Source organism: Gastrolobium bilobum, unplaced genomic scaffold (assembly GCF_033153095.1).
Source record: "Gastrolobium bilobum isolate Gb01-03AN ecotype WA unplaced genomic scaffold, APGP_CSIRO_Gbil_v1 utg9870, whole genome shotgun sequence".
NCBI classification, from domain to species: domain Eukaryota; kingdom Viridiplantae; phylum Streptophyta; class Magnoliopsida; order Fabales; family Fabaceae; genus Gastrolobium; species Gastrolobium bilobum.
The window spans coordinates 195,668-216,158 of NW_026896550.1; the positions used below are offsets into that span (position 1 = coordinate 195,668).

The 20,491-nt window shown below is 39.8% G+C and overlaps 1 pseudogene; it reads right to left on the reverse strand.

Moving 5' to 3' along the window:
- Positions 1–907: 907 nt before the first annotated feature.
- On the reverse strand, positions 908–15,829 carry LOC133300487 (protein REDOX 2-like; annotated as a pseudogene).
- Positions 15,830–20,491: the final 4,662 nt, after the last annotated feature.

Here is a 20,491-nt window from a genome sequence, read left to right on the forward strand (position 1 = left end):
AATCATAATCATACAAACATGGATCAATAATAATAAGATAAGAGAGAGAAAAAATATTAAAATAAGTAGTTACAAAATCATTAGTGTTGATTCACCTTTATATGGTTAAGATTCTTCCATATAATATGATCATGTTAAATAAAAAAAATATGAGAGGATTCGTTTTCTTGTCAAGCACCCTCCTTCACAAAAAATATAAAATAAAAATTGGAAGTGTTTTAAACCTGAAATCTGAAAGAAAAAGAAACGGTTTAAGCAAGTATTTCAACGACAAACATATTTTCTTTCATGAGAAATTACTTATATTTTCTTTTCTTGCCATGAAATCAAATCATCAGAAGAAATGTTCAATAGAGAAATTATTTTTATCAGGGTATAACATTCTCATATATTGAGTTTTACTTCCAACGTTTTTTCTTGCACAGCTTGATTGATAAAATATTGCTCATCACTTTGTTCGCATAATATCACTCATATTCCTTTTTTATTTTAAAGTTGTTGATAGTTTATAACACTTTGAAGTTGTTCACTGCTAAATGCCAACATATAATATCTAGGAGGGGTGATATTTTTACTATCCCATTTTTCTATTATCACTCTAATCATTGTTGGATCCCACTTTTCAACAGACAATATCTGAAAAGTTTTTGAAAAGAAAGAAAAGAAAAACAATTTTTGATGTACTCCCCAAAGTACATAGTTATAGTAGAGTGATAATAGAAATAATTGATAGTATAAATATCCTACCTCAATATCTAAATCTCAAAGTCAAATACGTAGACATAGCATAAACCTAAAACTATACATAAGTGCAAACCCAATCAACATATTTATAAATCCACGACATTGGTATGAAGTTGTGCACATACATATATTTGATGACATTTTGCTGCTACAAGGATTGATTTCAGGGGTCACCATCCCACAGTTCTTCCAAGGACTTGAAAGGCCCATTTTCTGATACAAATTGTTCTCCAGAAAACATCCTACGCTGTGGAATCTGTCTGATTTTCTGTGATTCCTCCTGACTCAGTTCCCAATCAAATATTAAAAGGTTTTGTTTCATCCTCTCCTTGTTGAAGCTCGTCACAATGGCACTTGCCTCTTGCTCGTATATCCATCTTAGTGCTACCTGTATAATTTGTTTATGAACCACCAGGTTATCAAAATAAGAAATTATTGTTGGGAACTAAGTTCCCTCAAGCTCGGCTCAGGGGCCTTTTGCTGAAGTCGGTCAGCAAGATCCTGATCTCGGATCTCGGCAATACCTCGGCCTGAACTTCACCAGGTCAGGCAGCGCAGCGGAAAATCAAAACGAAAACAGGAGAGAGAGAAGAAGAACACAATCAGATTTAACGTGGGAAAACCTTCTTCAATGAAGAAGTAAAAACCCACGGGACCTAGTCCAGATCAAAAAATCCACTATGAAAATAATGGTTACAAAGAATCAAATACACCAATGTGGTGGTTAACTCAACCTCTCCAACAATGGTGATAATCAAACTACCCTAAAAATGTTTCACTCAAACTCTCTCTAGAGATCTCTCAAATGCAAAGCATAAAGCTTTGCTCAAACAATCAAATAATTCTCTCAAATTTGTTCTCTCAAATCTAACCTAGCCTCCACCCACAAATAATGAGCATATATAGAGGAGGTGGAAATTAGGGTTAGGGTTTTTAGGAAACCCCTCAAATGGGCTTGGGCTTAGCATTGAAGGGGGAAGCCCAACAAATCTCCCCCTCCGACTTCAATGCGTCGGCTTCAGCATCAACCCGACTCCTTCACAGCAGTCTTCAAATTTTCTTGCTGGAACCGGCTTTGTCATCATGTCGGACCAATTTTGGTCAGTGTGTACCTTGACGAGTTCGAGCTCACCACCTTCCACCACATCCCGGATCCAGTGATACCTCACATCAATATGCTTAGTGCGGGAGTGATAAGTCGAATTCTTCGCAAGATGGATTATGCTTTGATTGTCACAACCCAGCTCGTACTTGTCTTGATCATGGCCGAGTTCCATGAGGAACTTCTTCATCCACAACATTTCTTTGCTTGCCTCAGTAGCGGCAATGTACTCAGCCTCAGTTGTCGATAGTGCAACACATTTCTGAAGTCTTGATTGCCAAGAGATAGCTCCTCCGGCAAATCTCATCAAATATCCTGTAGTCGACTTCCTCGAGTCAGCGTCTCCCCCTAAATCAGAATCCGAGTAGCCTTGCAACTCGGCTTTGCCTTCTCCAAATCGGAGACATAAGTCGGTTGTACCTCGGAGGTACTTAAAGATCCACTTCACTGCTTCCCAGTGCTCTTTGCCGGGGTTTGACAAATACCGGCTTACCATTCCAACAGCATGCTCCAAGTCGGGTCTAGTGCAAACCATTGCATACATCAAGCTTCCGACGACGGATTGGTAAGGGACCTTCATCATCTCATCTTTGTCTTCATCAGATCTCGGACATTGCTTCTGGTTCAGCTTTAGGTGTCCGGCTAGGGGGGTGCTCACTGTTTTGGCTTTGTCCATGCTGAATCTCTTCAGAATCTTTTCAATATATTTCTCTTTACTCAGCCACAGTAGCTTCTTCTGTCTATCTCGAATGATCTTGATTCCGAGAATCTGCTTTGCAGGGCCGAGGTCCTTCATTGCGAAGGACGAGCTCAACGCCTTCTTCAGAGCGGCTATCCTCGATTTTTCTTTCCCTACAATCAGCATGTCATCAACATATAACAACAATATCAGAAAATCTCCAGCCTCATACCTCTTCACAAATACACAGTGGTCGGTTTCATTCTTCTCAAACTTATGATCAGTCATAAATGATTCAAACTTCTTGTACCACTGCCGAGGTGCTTGCTTCAAGCCATAGAGGCTCTTCTTCAACCGACATACCAAGTCTTCTTGGTCTGGAGCTTGGAACCCTTCTGGTTGCTCCATATATATTTCTTCTTCTAAATCATCGTGAAGAAATGCCGTCTTCACGTCCATTTGTTCTACCTCGAGGTCCATCGAAGCCACCATGGCTAACACGGTTCGGACCGAGGTCATTTTCACCACATGAAAACAAATCTCCTCAAAGTCTACTCCTTTCTTCTGATTGCAGCCTTTCACTACAATCCAGGCTTTGTATCTCGGCTTTTGCCCGTTCTCTTCATTCTTAATCTTGTAGACCCATTTATTTTTCAAAGCTCGTCTTCCTTTAGGCAACTCGGTCAGCTCATAAGTCTGATTCTCGTGCAAAGACTTCATCTCGTCTTCCATTGCCTTTTTCCATTCTTCTTTCTCTGAGCTCATCACAGCCTCATCATAACTCTGAGGCTCACCGTAGAGGGTCTTCTTTCTCGAGTTGGATATCTCAGCTGTTCTTCAGCTTGAGAACCCGGTTCATCATTCTCATCAACTCGGACCTCAGTGTCTTGGTCATCTTCAGCTTGTTGCTGATCATCAGTTTCTTCATTCTCTAGATTTTCTCCCCCTGCTTCAGCTCAGACAAGAGGATTGGGTTCTTCGCGTCTGACAGTAACCCGGACTTTGGGCTTCGAGATGTCATGAATGTTCTTATGCTCATGAAAGATCATATCTCGGCTTCTCACGATCTTCTTATTGATTGGATCCCAAAGTCGGAACCCGAACTCACATCTCGGCGAACCAAGATAAATGCATTCTTTAGTCTTTGCATCGAGTTTGACCCTTTCATCTTTAGGGATATGCACGAAAGCTCGGCATCCAAACACTTTCAGTTGATTATAGGCCGCTTTTCGACCTGTCCAGACTTCTTCTGGAATTTCTCCTTCAAGTGGCCGTGATGGTGAGAAGTTGATCAAGTCAACAGCAGTTTTGACAGCTTCTCCCCAGAATGATTTCGGTAACCCAGCATTGGATAACATGCTTCGTACCTTCTCTTCAATAGTTCTGTTCATCCGCTCAGCCAGTCCATTCAACTGAGGTGTCTTGGGGGGCGTCTTCTCAAGTCGAATTTCGGCCGCTCTGCAGTATGCATCAAATGGGCCGCAATACTCACCACCATTATCAGATCAGACCACCTTCAATTTCTTGCCAGTCTCCCTTTCAACCATTGCATGGAATTCTTTAAAGGATTGGAGTACCTGGTCTTTAGACTTCAACAAATATACCCACACTTTGTGGGAATGGTCATCAATAAATGAAACAAAGTACTGAGCTCCTCCAAGGGATCTTTCCGACATGGAGCAGACATCAGTATGGATGAGGTCAAGAATATACCTGCGTCGTCTTGGTTGATCTGGTCTCATAAAAGAAACTCGGTGCTGCTTTCCAGCTAGGCAATGCATGCAACTCTCCAACGCTTGGCCTTTCAACCCGGTCAATAATCCTTTCTTGTTCAAGATCTGTAGCCCTTTCTCGCTCATGTGGCCGAGGCGCTTATGCCATAGCTCCAAGCTAGGTTCATCTCGGACAGAATTGGCTTCTCCGCCATTGATCTTTCCTTGCATCACGTACAAGGAGCCTTCCTTCTTACCTCTGGCCACAACCAAGTTTCCCTTGGCCAACTTCCATCTAACACTACCGAAGTAGTTCACTAACCCGACATCGTCAAGCTTGCCTACCGAGATTAGGTTCAAACACATGTCAGGAACATGCCTTACATCTTTCAACACAAGTCGGCATCCGACATCTGTGGTCAGAGTTACATCACTGACACAAATAATCTTACTGGTCACTTGATTTCCCATCTTCACGACTCCTAAATCACCACCTCGGTAAGAGGAGAAAAAACCTTTGTGTGGAGTAACGTGGAAGGAGGCACCGAAGTCAACAATCCAGGTGCAGTCATCATATGCAACATTCAAATCATTATCCTCACCAAGGAGGAATATCTCGGCATCCGGGTTGGCAGCCACCGCAGTGGTGCTCTTGTCTTCCCTCTTCTTGGGAATAATCTGATCCGGCTTCACAGAGCCGTTCTTCTCATCATTCTGCAGGGTCCAGCAGTCTGGTTTCTTATAACCTGTCTTTCCACAGTAAAAGCACTTCAACTCATATTTCGGCTTTGACCGACCTCCGGACTTGTCTCGTCTGTCACGACCTCTACCTCGGCTTTTGCTTCTACCGCGGGAGTCAGATTTCCCTTTGTTCTCAGCAACGTTGGCCTCAGACGTGCTCGAAGTACCTCATTCTCTTCTCCTGGATTCTTCTCCCAGGAGGCTGTCTGTCACGACATCCATCTTCAATTTTCCATCTGGAGTCGAGTTATTCAGGGTCACCACCAGAGTATCCCAGCTTTCTGACAGCGAGCTCAACAGCAGTAATGCCTGCAATTCTTTATCAATTTTCATATCAGCCTTTGACAACTGATTCACAATACCTTTGTAGGTGTTGAGGTGTTCAATCATGCTCATGCCGTCCTTGTATTCCAGTTTCACAAGTCGGCGAACCAGGTGTGCTTTGTTCCTGGGAGTCTTCTTCTGAATCATGGACTCTAATTTCGTCCACAACTCATACGCGTTCGTGAATTCAGACACGTACTCAAAGAGGCTTTTATCAATATATTTCTTGATCGTGGCTACCGCCTTCTGACTCAGGATCTCCCACTCCTTATTAGTTTTGCCTGCCGGTCTCTCATCAAGGATAATGGGCTCATGTAAATCTTTGCAGTAGAGATGATCTTCCATCATCGGTCTCCAATAAGTGAAGTTGTCTGCGGTCAACTTGAACATATCTCCATCATGAGTTATGCCACTGGTCTCCATCTCGTCTCCCTCAGAACCCATCGAACTCGGGCTCTGATACCACTGTTGGGAACTCAATTCCCTCAAGCTCGGCTCAGGGGCCTTTTGCTGAAGTCAGTCAGCAAGATCCTGATCTCGAATCTCGGCAATACCTCGGCCTGAACTTCACCAGGTCGGGCAACGCAGCGGAAAATCAAAACGAAAACAGGAGAGAGAGAAGAAGAACACAACCACATTTAACGTGGGAAAACCTTCTTCATTGAAGAAGTAAAAACCCACGGGACCTAGTCCAGATCAAAAAATCCACTATGAAAATAATGGTTACAAAAAATCAAATACACCAATGTGGTGGTTAACTCAACCTCTCCAACAATGGTGATGATCAAACTACCCTAGAGATGTTTCACTCAAACTCTCTCTAGAGATCTCTCAAATGCAAAGCATAAAGCTTTGCTCAAACAATCAAATAATTCTCTCAAATTTGTTCTCTCAAATCTAACCTAGCCTCCACCCACAACTAATGAGTATATATAGAGGAGGTGGAAATTAGGGTTAGGGTTTTTAGGAAACCCCTCAAATGGGCTTGGGCTTAGCATTGAAGGGGGAAGCCCAACAACTATGTCCACATAAAAAATGTTACACTTCACACAATTTTATTTTTATTAAATAACTTATGTACTTGGCAAATTGTCTCTCCCAATTTGAGCCTGCTTTACTCTGCACGCTTATGCATGTTTATTGGAATAAGATTGACAACAAAAGGTACAAGTGATCTCCAAAACTTTTTCATAAAGGAATTTTCACCTTAAATATGAAAATATACCAACTATTCCTAGTTTAATCCCAACTAGCGAGACCAGGGAGTTGGGTGAGCTCTGATACCAAATAAAGAACCAATTCAACCAAAAGTTTAAGCTATTGGGTGACGTTACATTAATGGTTTTATATATCTCTAATAGAGGGCATTCTTTATAAGAAAGTCTTATCCTTGCATATATGTAAAGAGATCTTTGCATATTAGTAAAGAAACTATTTCCCAAATTCGATCCTGTGACCTTTCAGGTTGAGCCACAAAAGAACAGCTTTAGCACAATTCTAAGCTAACCCTCTTAAAAAAATGGACCTAGTGGTTTACTCCCCTTTATTTAAAGTTTAAATCTTCATGGTCACAAAAAATATAATGCAGGGTAGTTTAAGACTAATATGATGAGAGCACCTGAGCCACGCTGTTCTGTCTTGCACGAGCTATTTCCATAAGGATTGGGTTCTCCATCACTGCATTTGAACCCCACAAAGTTTTGTAAGCTCCTAGTGGTGACCATGGGTTGCCTTGCTAACAGTTATGCAAGTATGCGCGCAAGTATACGCGACAACAAGTAATATAGGGCTCTTTGTGAATCCCAGTTATCGTTCCCACAAGGATCTTTGGCGTTTTTTTTTTTAGTAAAAGGGAGGGGCAAAAGCCCAAAAAGAACAAAAGAAAACTTAGCTACTAAAAGCCCCCATCTCTTGAGCCAACAGCAGCTCAAGAGTAACAGGGGGATCCTGATGAATAATCAGATTATCTACCAGATTACAAGGGTGATGTGCTAAGCAATCCACACATCTGTTCGCCTCTCTACCAACTGTTTGGAAACTAACTTCCCAATTGCACTTGGCCCATTCCAAGATCCTCTTAACTAGCTGAGCTGTAGTTCCATTATCGTCTCCTTCATGAATCGCTGCCATGGCAAGAACAGAGTCTCCTTCCACTATCAGCTTCTTGGCCCCCCACTCCCAAGCCAATTTCATCCCTTCGAGAATTGCCCATATCTCGGCCTTTAGGGGGTTGCAAATCCCAATGTTGTAAGTGAAACCTCTCACCCATCTCCCCCTGTCGTCTCGAATAAGCCCCCCACAGGAAGCTCTACTGGTGACAGTATCCACAGCCCCATCAATGTTTAATTTCCACCAACCACTTCCAGGAGCTGACCAAACATCCCTCTCCCTCACTGCCTTTGAGATACAGTTGCCATTCCACTCTTCCCTAGCTCTTCTGATATCCAAAATGTATCTTGAAATGACCTGGATAGGATTAAAAGGTCTGGTATAGCTCGGGTCATGCACCTTATTATTCCTCCATAACCAAAGATGCCAGATAGTTGTAATGAACACATCAACCCAATCTAGAGCCTGATTATGCGTCCATCTTCTTTGCAGGTTGCTCCTTATCCACTCATTCGCATTTAAGGAGAAGAAACATGTACACGAGCTTCCCACCAACCAAGCCTCCCATATAGGTTTGACAGATTTGCAATCTCTCAAAACATGCAGAGTGTCTTCTACCTCGTTAACGCACTCGTGACACAAAGAGCTCCAACCCCACTTCGCTGTGTATTCCTTGGTAAGGATTCTACCCTGAAGCACAATCCATATAAAGCTCCTCATTCTATACGGCCCTTTCCAGCTCCAAATGAACGTCCATATGGGATCACTCAATAAGCTGTTAAATCTCATTATGTCCTTATAGGCATTTTTCACCAGACTTTTCACCCCTGACCCACTATTCTGGATCAGGTTATCTTTACCTCTATCTGCTGTAGGGGGAAGGATAGTTCTTATATGCTGGATCACCTCCTCCTGGAGGAAGATCCTCATCAACTTCAGATTCCAATCTCCAGACCCCTCTACCACCATCTCCGAGCTTTTCATCAGAAGCTCATCGAAGTTCAGGGAGCAAATGGTGAGGTCTTTCAAAGGTTTCTGCAAACTTGTCCAGTTATCCTGCCAAAACAAAATATTCCTACCATCTCCAGTTTCCCACTGTAAATTTTGTAAGAATTCCGGCCAAATATCCACTATTCCTCTCCATAAAGAAGAGTCATAACCAACAACCTTAGTTTCTCTTTCCATATCCTTATTTCTCCCGTATTTCCCTCTCATCACCTGAACCCATAGGTCCTCTTTGTTTCTCGAAATCTTCCAAGCCAGCTTAAACAAAAAGGCCTTGTTTTGAGCCTTCAGATCAGTTTAACCCAGCCCGTACACTCTCTCGGATTACACATTGCCTCCCACTTCACCAAATGGGGTCTCCTTTTGATGGCAGTATCCCCCCAAATGTAGCCTCGCTGTAACTTTTCCACCTCCTTACAAGTAGAACTTGGGATTTTGTCGTATTGCATATGATAAGCTGGGATAGCACTTATCACAGATTTGGCCAAAGTAGTTCTCCCAGCAAAGGACAAGAGCTTACCTTTCCACCCAGCTAAACGTTGCCTGACTTTTAAAATGATACTCTCAAATTTCCTTCTTCTGCCTCTCCCATGATACAGATGAGCCCCCAGATATTTCCCTAGAGAATCAGCCTCCTTGAAACCACTTGCTTTAATGATTTCAGATTTGGTTGCTAATTGCGAGTTTCTAGAGAAGTAAATGACAGTTTTCTCAATACTCACAGCTTGGCCAGACATTTCACAGAACTTGTTCATGCATTCTAACATTACCTGCATCTGCTCAAGAGAAGCTTCTCCAAAAAAGACTAAGTCGTCTGCAAACATGAGGTGAGAAATAGGAGGCCCATTCCTCCCTGCCTTCATGGGTTTCCAATTTCCCTTCGAAGTCTCCTCTGCTATCAGATGGGATAACTTGTCCATACATAAAACAAATAGGTAAGGGGAGATTGGGTCTCCTTGCCTAATCCCCCTACAAGTATAGAACCTATCCATTTTAGTGCCATTCCACAGAATTTGAAATGAAGGAGAAGCAATACACTCCCTAATAACATTCACCAGGTAGCTAGGGATACCAGCCTCTCCTAGCACAGCTTCAAAAAACTTCCAATTCAAACGGTCATAAGCTTTAATAAGATCTATTTTAATAGACATAAAGGTCTTTTTGCCCCTCATTCTGTTCATGGCATGAGTCATCTCCTGCGCAATGATGACATTGTCATGAATATTCCTACCAGGGACAAAGCTGGTTTGGAAAGGAGACACCAACTTGTTCAACACTGGCTTCAATCTATTCACAATCATCTTAGTGACTGCCTTGTAGAAGGCATTACTCAAAGATATAGGCCTGAACTGCCCAATAGTCTCCGGGCTCTCAATCTTAGGGATTAACACAATAAAGGTTTCATTAAACTGCCTAATCCGATTCGGTCTCTCAAAGATCCCTTCCACATCTTCTGTCACCTTCGCGGCAATAAACTCCCAATTTCTTTTAAAGAATTCCACAGGGAAGCCATCAGGCCCAGGAGCTTTATGATTACCCATTTGAAAGAAGGCACTTCTGATCTCCCATTTTGTAATTGGGCTCCCTAGTCTCCTGACCTCGGCTTCATCCAGCTTCGGTCAACCACCAGGGGAAGGCTCCCAAAGTCTACTCTGGCTAGTTTCTCTAAAGAGGGTGATATAAAACTCAGAAACCAGTTCTCTCATACCAACATCATTCCTCACCCAGCACCCACTGTCATTCCTCAGAGCCTCCACTTTGTTTCTTCTCCTTTTGGAGATAGCAATGGTATGGTAATACCTGGTGTTTCTGTCTCCTCCATGAATCCACTCTGTTATGGCTTTATGATACCAGAGCTTCTCTTCTAACTCCAAGACTTCCTCTAGATCCTTCCTCATCTCAGCCTCTTTCCTCTCCAGGTAATAATTGGGACCACTAACAAGCTTACGCTGAATGCTATCAATCCTCTTTAAGATGCTATTTTTCCTCTTGAAAATATCTCCATACGTTTCAGCATTCCAGTTACGAAGAACAGGAATCAACTTTTCCAAGTTCATGCTAGTATCCAAGCTCCCTTCCCAGTTATCCTCAATCACCTGATTAAATTGGGGGTGGTCCATCCAAGGGGGAAATAACCGGAACGGCCTCTCCTCCCAGTCACCCGCTTTTTCTTCCAACACGATAAGCAGCGGATTATGGTCAGAGTAAATCCTAGGAAGCACTTTAACAATAGCCTCTTCATATTTGGCTCTCCAGCTAGCATTCCCTAAAGCTCTATCCAGTCTCTTGAAAATACGGTCGATATGGGAAAACTTGGGACCTTTCCAAGTGAAGGCAGGCCCTGAGAACCCCAGATCAATCAAACTGCAGTCCTCAATCACCTCCCCAAATTCCTTGCACCTATTTAAATCAATAGGAGCACCACCCCTCTTCTCTCTAGAAGAGATAACTTTGTTGAAGTCTCCAGCAACCAACCAAGGCTCTTGGTTCTGGATAGCAAAATCTCTTAAATCTTCCCACAACTCTCTCCTTTTCTCACCATTTGGGCTGGCATAAATAGCTGTAAACATGAATTGGTCACCCTGGTTCCTCTTAATTCTTACATGAATTAGTTGATGCCTCTTGGTCACCACTTCAATAGCAAAACTCGGATTATTCCAGAGGATCCAAATTCCCCCAGAAAAACCTATAGCTTCTTCCACACAAGAGTTGGAAAAACCCAGCTTTCGGATTGTATTCTGCGCCCTCAAACCACTAACTCTGGGCTCTAAGAGCACCACCAAATCAGTCTTGTACCTTTTAACAAACGTTGATAAAATCCCCCTCAGCCTCTTCTTGACAGCCCCTCTGCAATTCCAGACCAGAAAATTCATAAAAACAGCGGTGGTTGCTGGCAGCTATTCAAAGAAATGCCTTTTCCAATCTCTATATTTGGGCCGCAATCGAATGTCGTTCCCTTTCCTTCTCCCAAATTGGGATTCTGGTTTTCAGATGCATCCAATCTCTCATCTATGTCGATCTCCTTTAATTCCTTTCTGGGACTTTCCTTCCCCCCTACCAGCACTGGGTTAGGGGTACTCAGACTAACACCCCTTATGCCCCTTGGCTGAAGCGTCATCACCTCCTCAAAAGCTTGATCGTCTAGCATGAGCCTCATCGTTTGCAAGCTCTCCTTCTCTTTTTGTTTCATCCCTTTTTTTTCTGCATCCTGTCTACCATCCTCTACATTGATCCCCTGAGGTATGCTCTCCTCAACGGTCCCCACTTTCCCATTCCTGGAACGATCCTTCTCGCTGGACCCAATCCCCTTCCCCAAAACAACTTTCTTTTCGCCCTTGGGCTTGCGGTTCAAAGAAGTAGTAGCCCTTGTTTTTTATGGGCCGTTTTCATGGGCCTAGCTACAACTGGGACTCTCCCAATTAATTGGTTTTTCTCCTTCCCCTTCTTAAGAGGCACGTCCCTAGTCCTCAAGCCCGTTTCGCGCTTACCTTTGTCTTTTGTATCTGCCATAGTCACATCCTTCTGACTCATACTGCTTACCTTCTTCTTTTCTTCTGTACACGTATCCATTGGTTCCTCGACACCTGTCCTCTGCACCTCCTTACCTTTTGCCTCCAGCAGCGCCGTCGAGCCCTCCTGATTGTCCCCTCGTGTCAGAGCGTCACTTTCCTTGGCAGTTTCTACCATCATCTTCCTCCACACTTTTTTGCCGGCGATTTCCGGTGTCTTTGTATCTAACTCCGTCTTCTTCACCTCCATGGAATCCATTTGAGGCACCGCTTTCAAATTCCTCCCCTTCGAACTACGTTGTACAACCATCCAGGCTCCGAACGCTTCATCCTTTTCCTTCTCAAATCCGTGGATAGGTTTAGCTTGTTGAACCTCCTGAACCTCTTTTCCTTGGTTGTATTTTTCCACTTCTCTCTCTATACCGCCACTGCAAGCCTCCTGCCTGTGACCGAACCTCCCACATTTGAAACATATGAGATGTAGGCCTTCATAAGCCACCGGGAGGGTCTTTTCAAACACTTCAAACTTGGATATGAAACTCTTCCTCAAATCGACTTCCACACAGATCCTGGCATATTTGCCTTTTTCTGTGTATTCTCCTTCTCCTCCATCAGATTTCTTAAGAGAGTTTCTATCTATCTTCAACGTCTTCCCAAACAGGTTCCCAATTTTCCACAAATGTTGCATAGAATATAGCTCTAGAGGGAGACCTGGGATCCTCAGCCAGACAACAATTTTTTTGATATTATCGTCAAAGGGATCAAACATAGGTCTCCATCTCTGTACTGTTACATAATGTTCCACCACTACCCAGGGGCCTTCGTGTAGCACATGAACATAGTCTTTCTCGTTGTGGAAGTTCACCACGATATACCCATTTTCAAGATCAATCACTTCAAATCTTCCTTGCAGGTTCCACTGTTTCAGCAATCTAGATATTAAATATCTGTTACTGATTCTCCTTCCTAAAAGCTTGATGATTAAGGCGCTTCTCCATTTCTTGCAGTCCTCCCGGTGTTGTTGTGGAGACACTCTATAAACTGGGCACAAAGGGTCTAGCTGTTCCCCGGACTCTTCCCTCATGAGAGATCTGTTCTCCGCCTCCTCCCTTCCATGGTAGTCCTTCCCATCTTCATCATCACTTCCTGGCTCTCCGTCTTCTCCATTTAGCTGAAGAACTACATCTTTGTAGGATATCATTTTTTTCCTTCCTGACAGGGTCGTCGGACCCTTCTCCTTTGGTTCAAAATCCTCCCTATCGTTCTTCTCTTCCCTTTCTATCATTTCTTCCTCCACCGAGGCATTGCCTCCGGTACATCCACCTTCTTTAGGTTTGTCAATGCTTCTTTCCAGCAAGTCTCTTTCCTCCTTCTCCAGCTCGCTCTTTTCGGAGCTCCCCACACCCTTCGTCATTTTTTGATCTTTGGCGTTTTTGACTTTGAATAAATTTGTAATTGCTAATTAGAACAAAAATAAAATAAAATAAAGTAAAATTAAATGACTGCTATTCTAAATTAATTGTAAGAAAAATATTTTTGTGAGGATTTTCTTTGTAAAATAGAACTTTAGTTGGTGAAAGAATCTTTAACTACTGACTGGAAAACTAATTAAATAAAAGACTTGTAAATTTTTTTATGATTTTCTCTTAAGTTTTAAAACAGAAAATTAAATTTTGAGTTGATCAAAAATACAAAGTGACAACAAAATTGATTTTAAAAATAGAGTTTGAAAACAAGTTGGGTATCAATTTCCCCTTCCCTCATTTGCCATCAGGTTGCATTGACAGAAAATTGATGTTGCTTCCAGCGTAACGAAAATACTAAAATAACCATTGTTTCCCAACAACAGTTTTTTCCATAAACAACAGATGACATATCCCTATGTCACTATTATCACAAGACCTTGAAGCACCATTTTCTTATGTTACATGGGGGTAACTTCATCCCTGGAGCCATACCCATTGAGAGAGATCTCTCTCAACTTTCCATGTGCTTATAGTGGGGCCTAATGTGGATTATTTCCCAATAATTCCACACCACTAGGAGTAGCCTATGTGTGGCCATCACATAATAAACTCAGCATAACAAACACACAGTAAACAAACTGGAAATCAACACTTTAAACTTTAAAACATCAACTATTAACAAATGAGTTCCAGATACTCTTTCAACCCAACTCTAAGAAATTTAGCTCATCACCAAGGGTTGATGAGCATACAAACAACAAGGGTCCATAACAAGACAAAAAATTAAAACGTACAACTATGAAAATTAAACGGAAGAAGCTATCTTCAACAAATAGCTCCGAAACAGTGCTTAGAAAAATTACAAATTAAAAACCCTAAAAATAGAACAGAACTGAAACAGTAAAAAAATATCAGAGAGACCAAGAGAAGAGAGGACCCCTACAATACTTTTTCTCTTTCCTTTATAGTCGATCCTCCTTCATGCAAAACGGGTCACACCTCAACCCGTACGTATGCTCCATGCTCCTCTCAATCGTGCGTTTCCCTTGCACGAGTAGCAAACGCACTCCAAAGGAATCTCCAGCCAGCACTACTAACAACTTCCAGCTCACCAAATCGATTAAGGGACGTGTTTGGCTTTTTCTGTATCGCACAAAAATCGGTTAGGGTTGGTGTTTTGGTTGGTTTGGTCACAAAATGAACCGTGGGTGAGGCTAAGGTTTGGTGGTTTCGACCGAAATCGAAGGACAATCTGGATTGGTGAAAGGATTCAGAAGGATCGATTGAGATGAGGGTTTGGATGGAGGTGAGTTGAGGAGCTAGGGTTTGCAAGTATCGGTTCTTTTCTTCCTTGTGATTTCACGCGTCTGAGCTTCCCTTTCTCTCAATCACTTTCTTTCTTTTCTTCTTTGGATTGGGCTTCTGATTTGGTGATCAACCCAGTCTTTTTCTTTCTTTCTTTTCTTGGACAAAACCAGTATTTGGACCTGCAAAATACAAAACCAGCCCATTAGCACTTAAAATCAGAATCCTTCATTTCTATGCAATTTTGGGGTTTATATTATACACAAGATACTCTTTCCATTTATATTTTCTCATTAAATCACATATTCCAAGTCACATATCATGCACTCACATGGATTCCTTCCTGCTTGCATAATTCTCTAAGGTTCCCCTGCTGCCATGATGGGCTCATTTCCACCTAAAACCAATTGAATGGGATCACCAACAAGTGTTCATCACTGTGTCAAAATCAAGCTTCCTTTGCTAAATTTTCATACCTGATTGACAGCAGGAAGGATAGTAGCATTTTCTAAGAGCTAGTTGAGCTTTTTGATGCCAAAGTTGCTGACACCAATAGACTTGGCTAAACCTAATCTGTGGCACTCTTCCATAGCTTCCCATGTTCCTTTTATGTCAAAGGGCAGCACATCCTCCTTTGACATTTTAAAAAATTCAACTCCAGGTTTCAGCCTCACTGGCCAATGTATCAAATAGAGATCCACATACTCCAGTCCCAGCTTCCTAAACAGTTTCAAGAAAACTTAGAAAACAAGCATCATCCCGAGGAAGAATGCAAATAGAGAAATTAACAAACTTGGGAAGAGGGTTATACTCAACTGCAGTGTGGTTTTTAGTGCTGGAAGGACAAGGTCATGTTGTGTATCAGTGCACCAAAGTTTTGAAGTGAGGAAGACTTCATCACGGCCTTTTATAAGGCCTAGCTCTAAAGCCTTTGCCACAGCTTTTCCTAGAGGCTCCTCACTTTTATATAAAGAAGCAATGTCAAAGTGTCTGTATCCAACTTCAAAGCCATCAATGAAGATTGAGGTGAGAGCTTCATGTGGTGTAAGAGTATCCGCTGCAGTTCCTAAGCCTATTAGTGGCATCTTTTTCCCTGAGTTTAGTTTTACCTCTGGGATTTTCTTTGCTTCCATATTCTCTCAGTGTGTTTGGTTTGTTTAAAATGTGACTGCAATATATAAAGGTGTTTTCTGATGTACAGTTTGTAAGATGAGAGATATTCTGATGTAACTGTAGCCTTTGAAGATAGTCCAAGAAACATCACGTTTGAATAGACCCTTCCAGGAGATTGTTTGTCAAACTAGCAATCATTTTAGATAAAAATTTGGAAATTTTGTTTTCTTTGGACACTTGATAGGTCCAACCTAACATACTATGACAAATTACTGGTTGATGTGAAATTGGTTATAATTACAGGCTGTGAGTGTGTGAATAAATTATTGGCTATTTATTCTGCCCAGGATGGAGTTTATAATATGTGCAACTGTGTTAGTGACATAATAAATTACTACTTTATTTCTTGAAATTATTTGTACAAATGTGATGGAATAATTGGTAATAAGTTAAGTGAAAATTATATAAATATAATTTAAGGTTAAGATATAATGTCGGATTCATTTTTTTATGATTGATATAATTTAACCCATTAAGGATGATTCTCAGTCATGGGCTTGCTAACCCATCCCACATCTGACACTAATCTACTTTTTAAATTAATTATAATACATACATAGGAATTTATATTAAATAAATTCCTTTTAGGAATTAAAATGAACTAAGTTGATAGAAGTTTTTCATATTTAAAAATTAAATATTACACAATACACATAATTAAATTTAAAGACTAAATTGTGAGGCGAGGATAATTTCATCACCTGAGTTGCTAAATTTATCCTTTTTAAATAGCTTGAGTTAATTCTTCACATTTTGTGAATGAGATTTAGGAAATTAACAGTGATTTTGTGGAAGGTATGAAAAGAAAAGAAAAAAAAATGAAAATAATTCAGCATTTGATTATTTAAACAAGATGTTGTTCTGGGGTCGCCATCCCAAAGATCTTCCAAGGACTTGTAAGGTCCATTTTCAGATGACACAAAAGGAAAGATGACACCTCAATTTCTTTATCTTCATCTTTCCTCTAATTGAGGCAAGCAAGCGGGTGATGAGTTCCTATCCATCCTTCTCTTTTATTTTAAGTTTTTAGCCAAGTATAATACTGATTTTGATGGTTCTATATTAATGTGAAGTCTTGATTTGGGTTAATTCATTTGATGATCTTGCTTGTCTTGGATGAATTATTTATAAATGATATTACACTTTTATTTGCTTTGAGCATTTAGCATGGTCATGTGCGCTTCTGTGTTATATTTATTCTTCCAAGCAAGCGAGTTTTTTTGCTATATATATTTGTTTGGTTGGCTTGAATCTTAAGATTGAATAACATTAAAAGAAAAAAAAAGGAAAATGGAATAGAGTTTGATACTTACCGGTGAACATTTATTATTAAGAGTATGTTTGGGTGCTCTTATTTTTAAGCTAGAAGCTACTTATAAGCTAAAATTAAAAAAAAAGCTTAAAAATTACTTAAAAGCACATGTTTCAAGAAAATTATATCTCTCTATATCTTTATAACTCTTCATTTAAAAAAAAAATACACAATTCAAGAAAAACAACTAAGAGCTTAAAAAAAAGCTCCTCCTAGGAACTTTTAGTTTTCATCTTTTTTGTTCATTATAAAAAAAAGAGTTTTTCATTGTAAGAACTTTTCATAAAACCTGTTTAGCCTAGTTTATGCTTATAAGTAGCTTCTAGCTTAAAAAAGAGAGGATCCAAACAGGCGCTATGTCAACTCTCTGGAGCTGAACATAGGCATTGAGTATTTTGGATTATTGATTTCTGTTTCAAGTTTAATAACAAGGATGGGAAGGGGTGTGTATGGAACGGTTCATAACAGGTTTTGACAAATATCGAACCTAACCGATTTTAAGTGGTTTGATTTTCAAACCGAACCAATTTTTTTTTTTAAAATCGATTTTTAATTTTCCAAACTGGTTCCAAAACCGATTTATGGTTCATAACCGGTTATGAACCATAAACCAGTTATCAAGTTCAAAACCGATTTTATAACAAATTCAAAATCAGTTTTTGATGAATTGTGCTATTTTTATAAGTAATCGTTTGTTTCTCCCAATTATTAGTTGACCAACTATTTCTTGCAAGAATCTTTATTGTTTTGGAACTCTCCAGACGAAATGATTATTATAGAAATTGCTTCACGTTGTTTTGAGAGTGATTGGTAGAAGAATAGATGAATTATTTTAAATTATAAAAAAAATTGCTCTTTGTTCTCTCAAGATTTATGTTACTAAGAGTTTCATTTGAACTGATAGAAGAAGATATGGGTAGGGGTGTTCAAAATGTCTAAAAGAATCAAACCAATCCATAACCAAACTGCTCCATATTTTAAAAACCGATTATTTTTAAAAATCGGTTTCATATGAAACTGCATTTTATTTTATAAACTAGTTATTTACCAAACCACACAAATAGTTGAGTATCCATAATCAAACTGCTCTACAATCAGGGGTGAAAGTGGGTCGGGCCGGCCTACAGGGGTCTACGGCCTAGCCTATATCAGGTCAGGCTTGGCCTATTACATATAGTCAAATAGAATAGGCTCAGGCTTTTAAAGAAGCCTATTTATAAAATAAGTGATAGGCTTTTTTTTACATGTCGGACCTATAAGCCTACATGCCAGTCTATATCATATTATTCGTTTTAAATTAAGTAAAATAATATTATTCATAGTAGTACCAAATGGTGATAGTTCAGTTGGTGCATGTGAGCTAAGTAGGTGATGGAAAGATTTAGGTTTGTTCCCTCACCAATACTATCTTTGAGTGTGGCATAAAATTTGTACCAATCTCTACATTATCATCAGAATCAACATTTAGTGCTGGAAAAAGAGTTATTAATGCCTATCGTTCTAATTTGGCTGAAGATATTGTACAAGCTTTAATATACGCCGAAGATTGGCTATGTAATAGGTATGACTTGAAGAAAAAATAAAAGATATAAATTTAATCAATTGAAATTATTTTATAATTTAGTTATATTCGATTAAATTTTAATAGAAATTTGACTTTATTTTTTAAGTAGGAGGAACCAACATCTCAGCATGTGAGATTGTTATATAAATCTATTAAAAGATTTTTTGTTTCTTAATCTTATTTTTTTTGTTTTTGTTCTTTATTCTTTTTTTTTGGTTTTCTACATTTACAAATTGTTTGCCAACTTATTTAATCTTGGAATTGTATTTGTAGAGGAGAGAAGATGAAGAGAAATTTTTGGCTACTACAAGCATCATGATGTGTTTGTTTGATTCATGTAGTTATTTTAATTTATATATTATAGATTTGTTTGCTGGATCTGATGAAATATATAATAACCCTCACATGTAGTTGTGGATTTAATTATGAATTAATGATTTTAACCATGATATTGAAGAATAATTATAAGAAAAGTAGAAGAAAAAGAAATAAAGTCACCTTTGGTGAAAAAGGAGTTAAAATGACAGTTAAGGGATAAAAATGTGGGTAAATAAAGTTATCCTAAAATGAAAAGTAAAATTATAAATATTACCATAAAAATATTCTGGACTAGTGTGCAAAGTTGGAATGAGAGTTTGGTGAGCAGAATAGATGAGCTTATACCCATTGGATTTATTTAAACTCACTTAAGTGTTTAAAAAGCCTTAGTTCCTTAATTCCCTTCGTCTTCCACAGATCAACGTTGACAGAGAGCAAAGAAAAAAAATTGAAAGAAAAGTTTGAGAGAAATCTTCAATCCTTGATAACTTGAGCTAGGATTGATGAAATCAATCCATTCCAAAGCCTAAAGTGTGTCAAATTTCATCCTCTACAAAACCCATAAATTAGTTTTAGTTGGGAGTTATTACATTGAGAGATTTCTACATCTCTAGATTGCGGGTACTGCTCACAAAAGGAGAAAAATGATGTTTTTCTTGGCTTGAAGGCTTGGATTGTCTTTCTCTTAGTGATTTGAAGTTTCTAAGGTAAATGCCCTAAATCCCCTCTTGTGTTTTTGGAGAAAATGCATGATATAGGGTTGTATAAATTGGGATTAAATGGTATGAGTAGTTGGAGGGTCATTTGTAGGTGAGTTCCTTTGATAAACATGCTTGGGATTGGTTCCCGTAAAAGGAAAAATTATGAAATCGCCATTTAGGACACTTTGATAAATTGGACTAAAAATCAAGTGTAGGTTTCTTGTATGTGTAGTGTTAAAAATTAAACGTGGTAGATTGGTATATAGGAATAATGATTGTCTTCACATCTTGGAACTAGGTTGTGACTTTGTGAGAGATCGTGACTCTGTGGACACGAGAATTATTGGAGGACACTGCTTGCCAGGTAAGCTTTCGGTCCTTGGGGTTAATCCCCCGTTTGTTCCAGCAAACTTCGAGGGAGGGTGATAGTTTGATATGGTATGTGTATATAAATTTTTATATGTTGCATGTATATGTATGTTTGTTTGTGTGCCACACAAGACGATGTTTCCTTGTGTGAGGCATAAGATGGTGTTTTCTTATGCATAGTATGAGACTGTATTTTCTCATATGGTATGTTGCAAGACAGTGTTTCCTTGTGTTATGCATACTTGTTATATTCTCTGGCCAGTAGGATTACATTATTGCACACTGCATTGTCATACATATTCTGATGCATACATGGATTTTTATACTGTGTTTATACCAGAAGTGAGCTTAGGGGTGG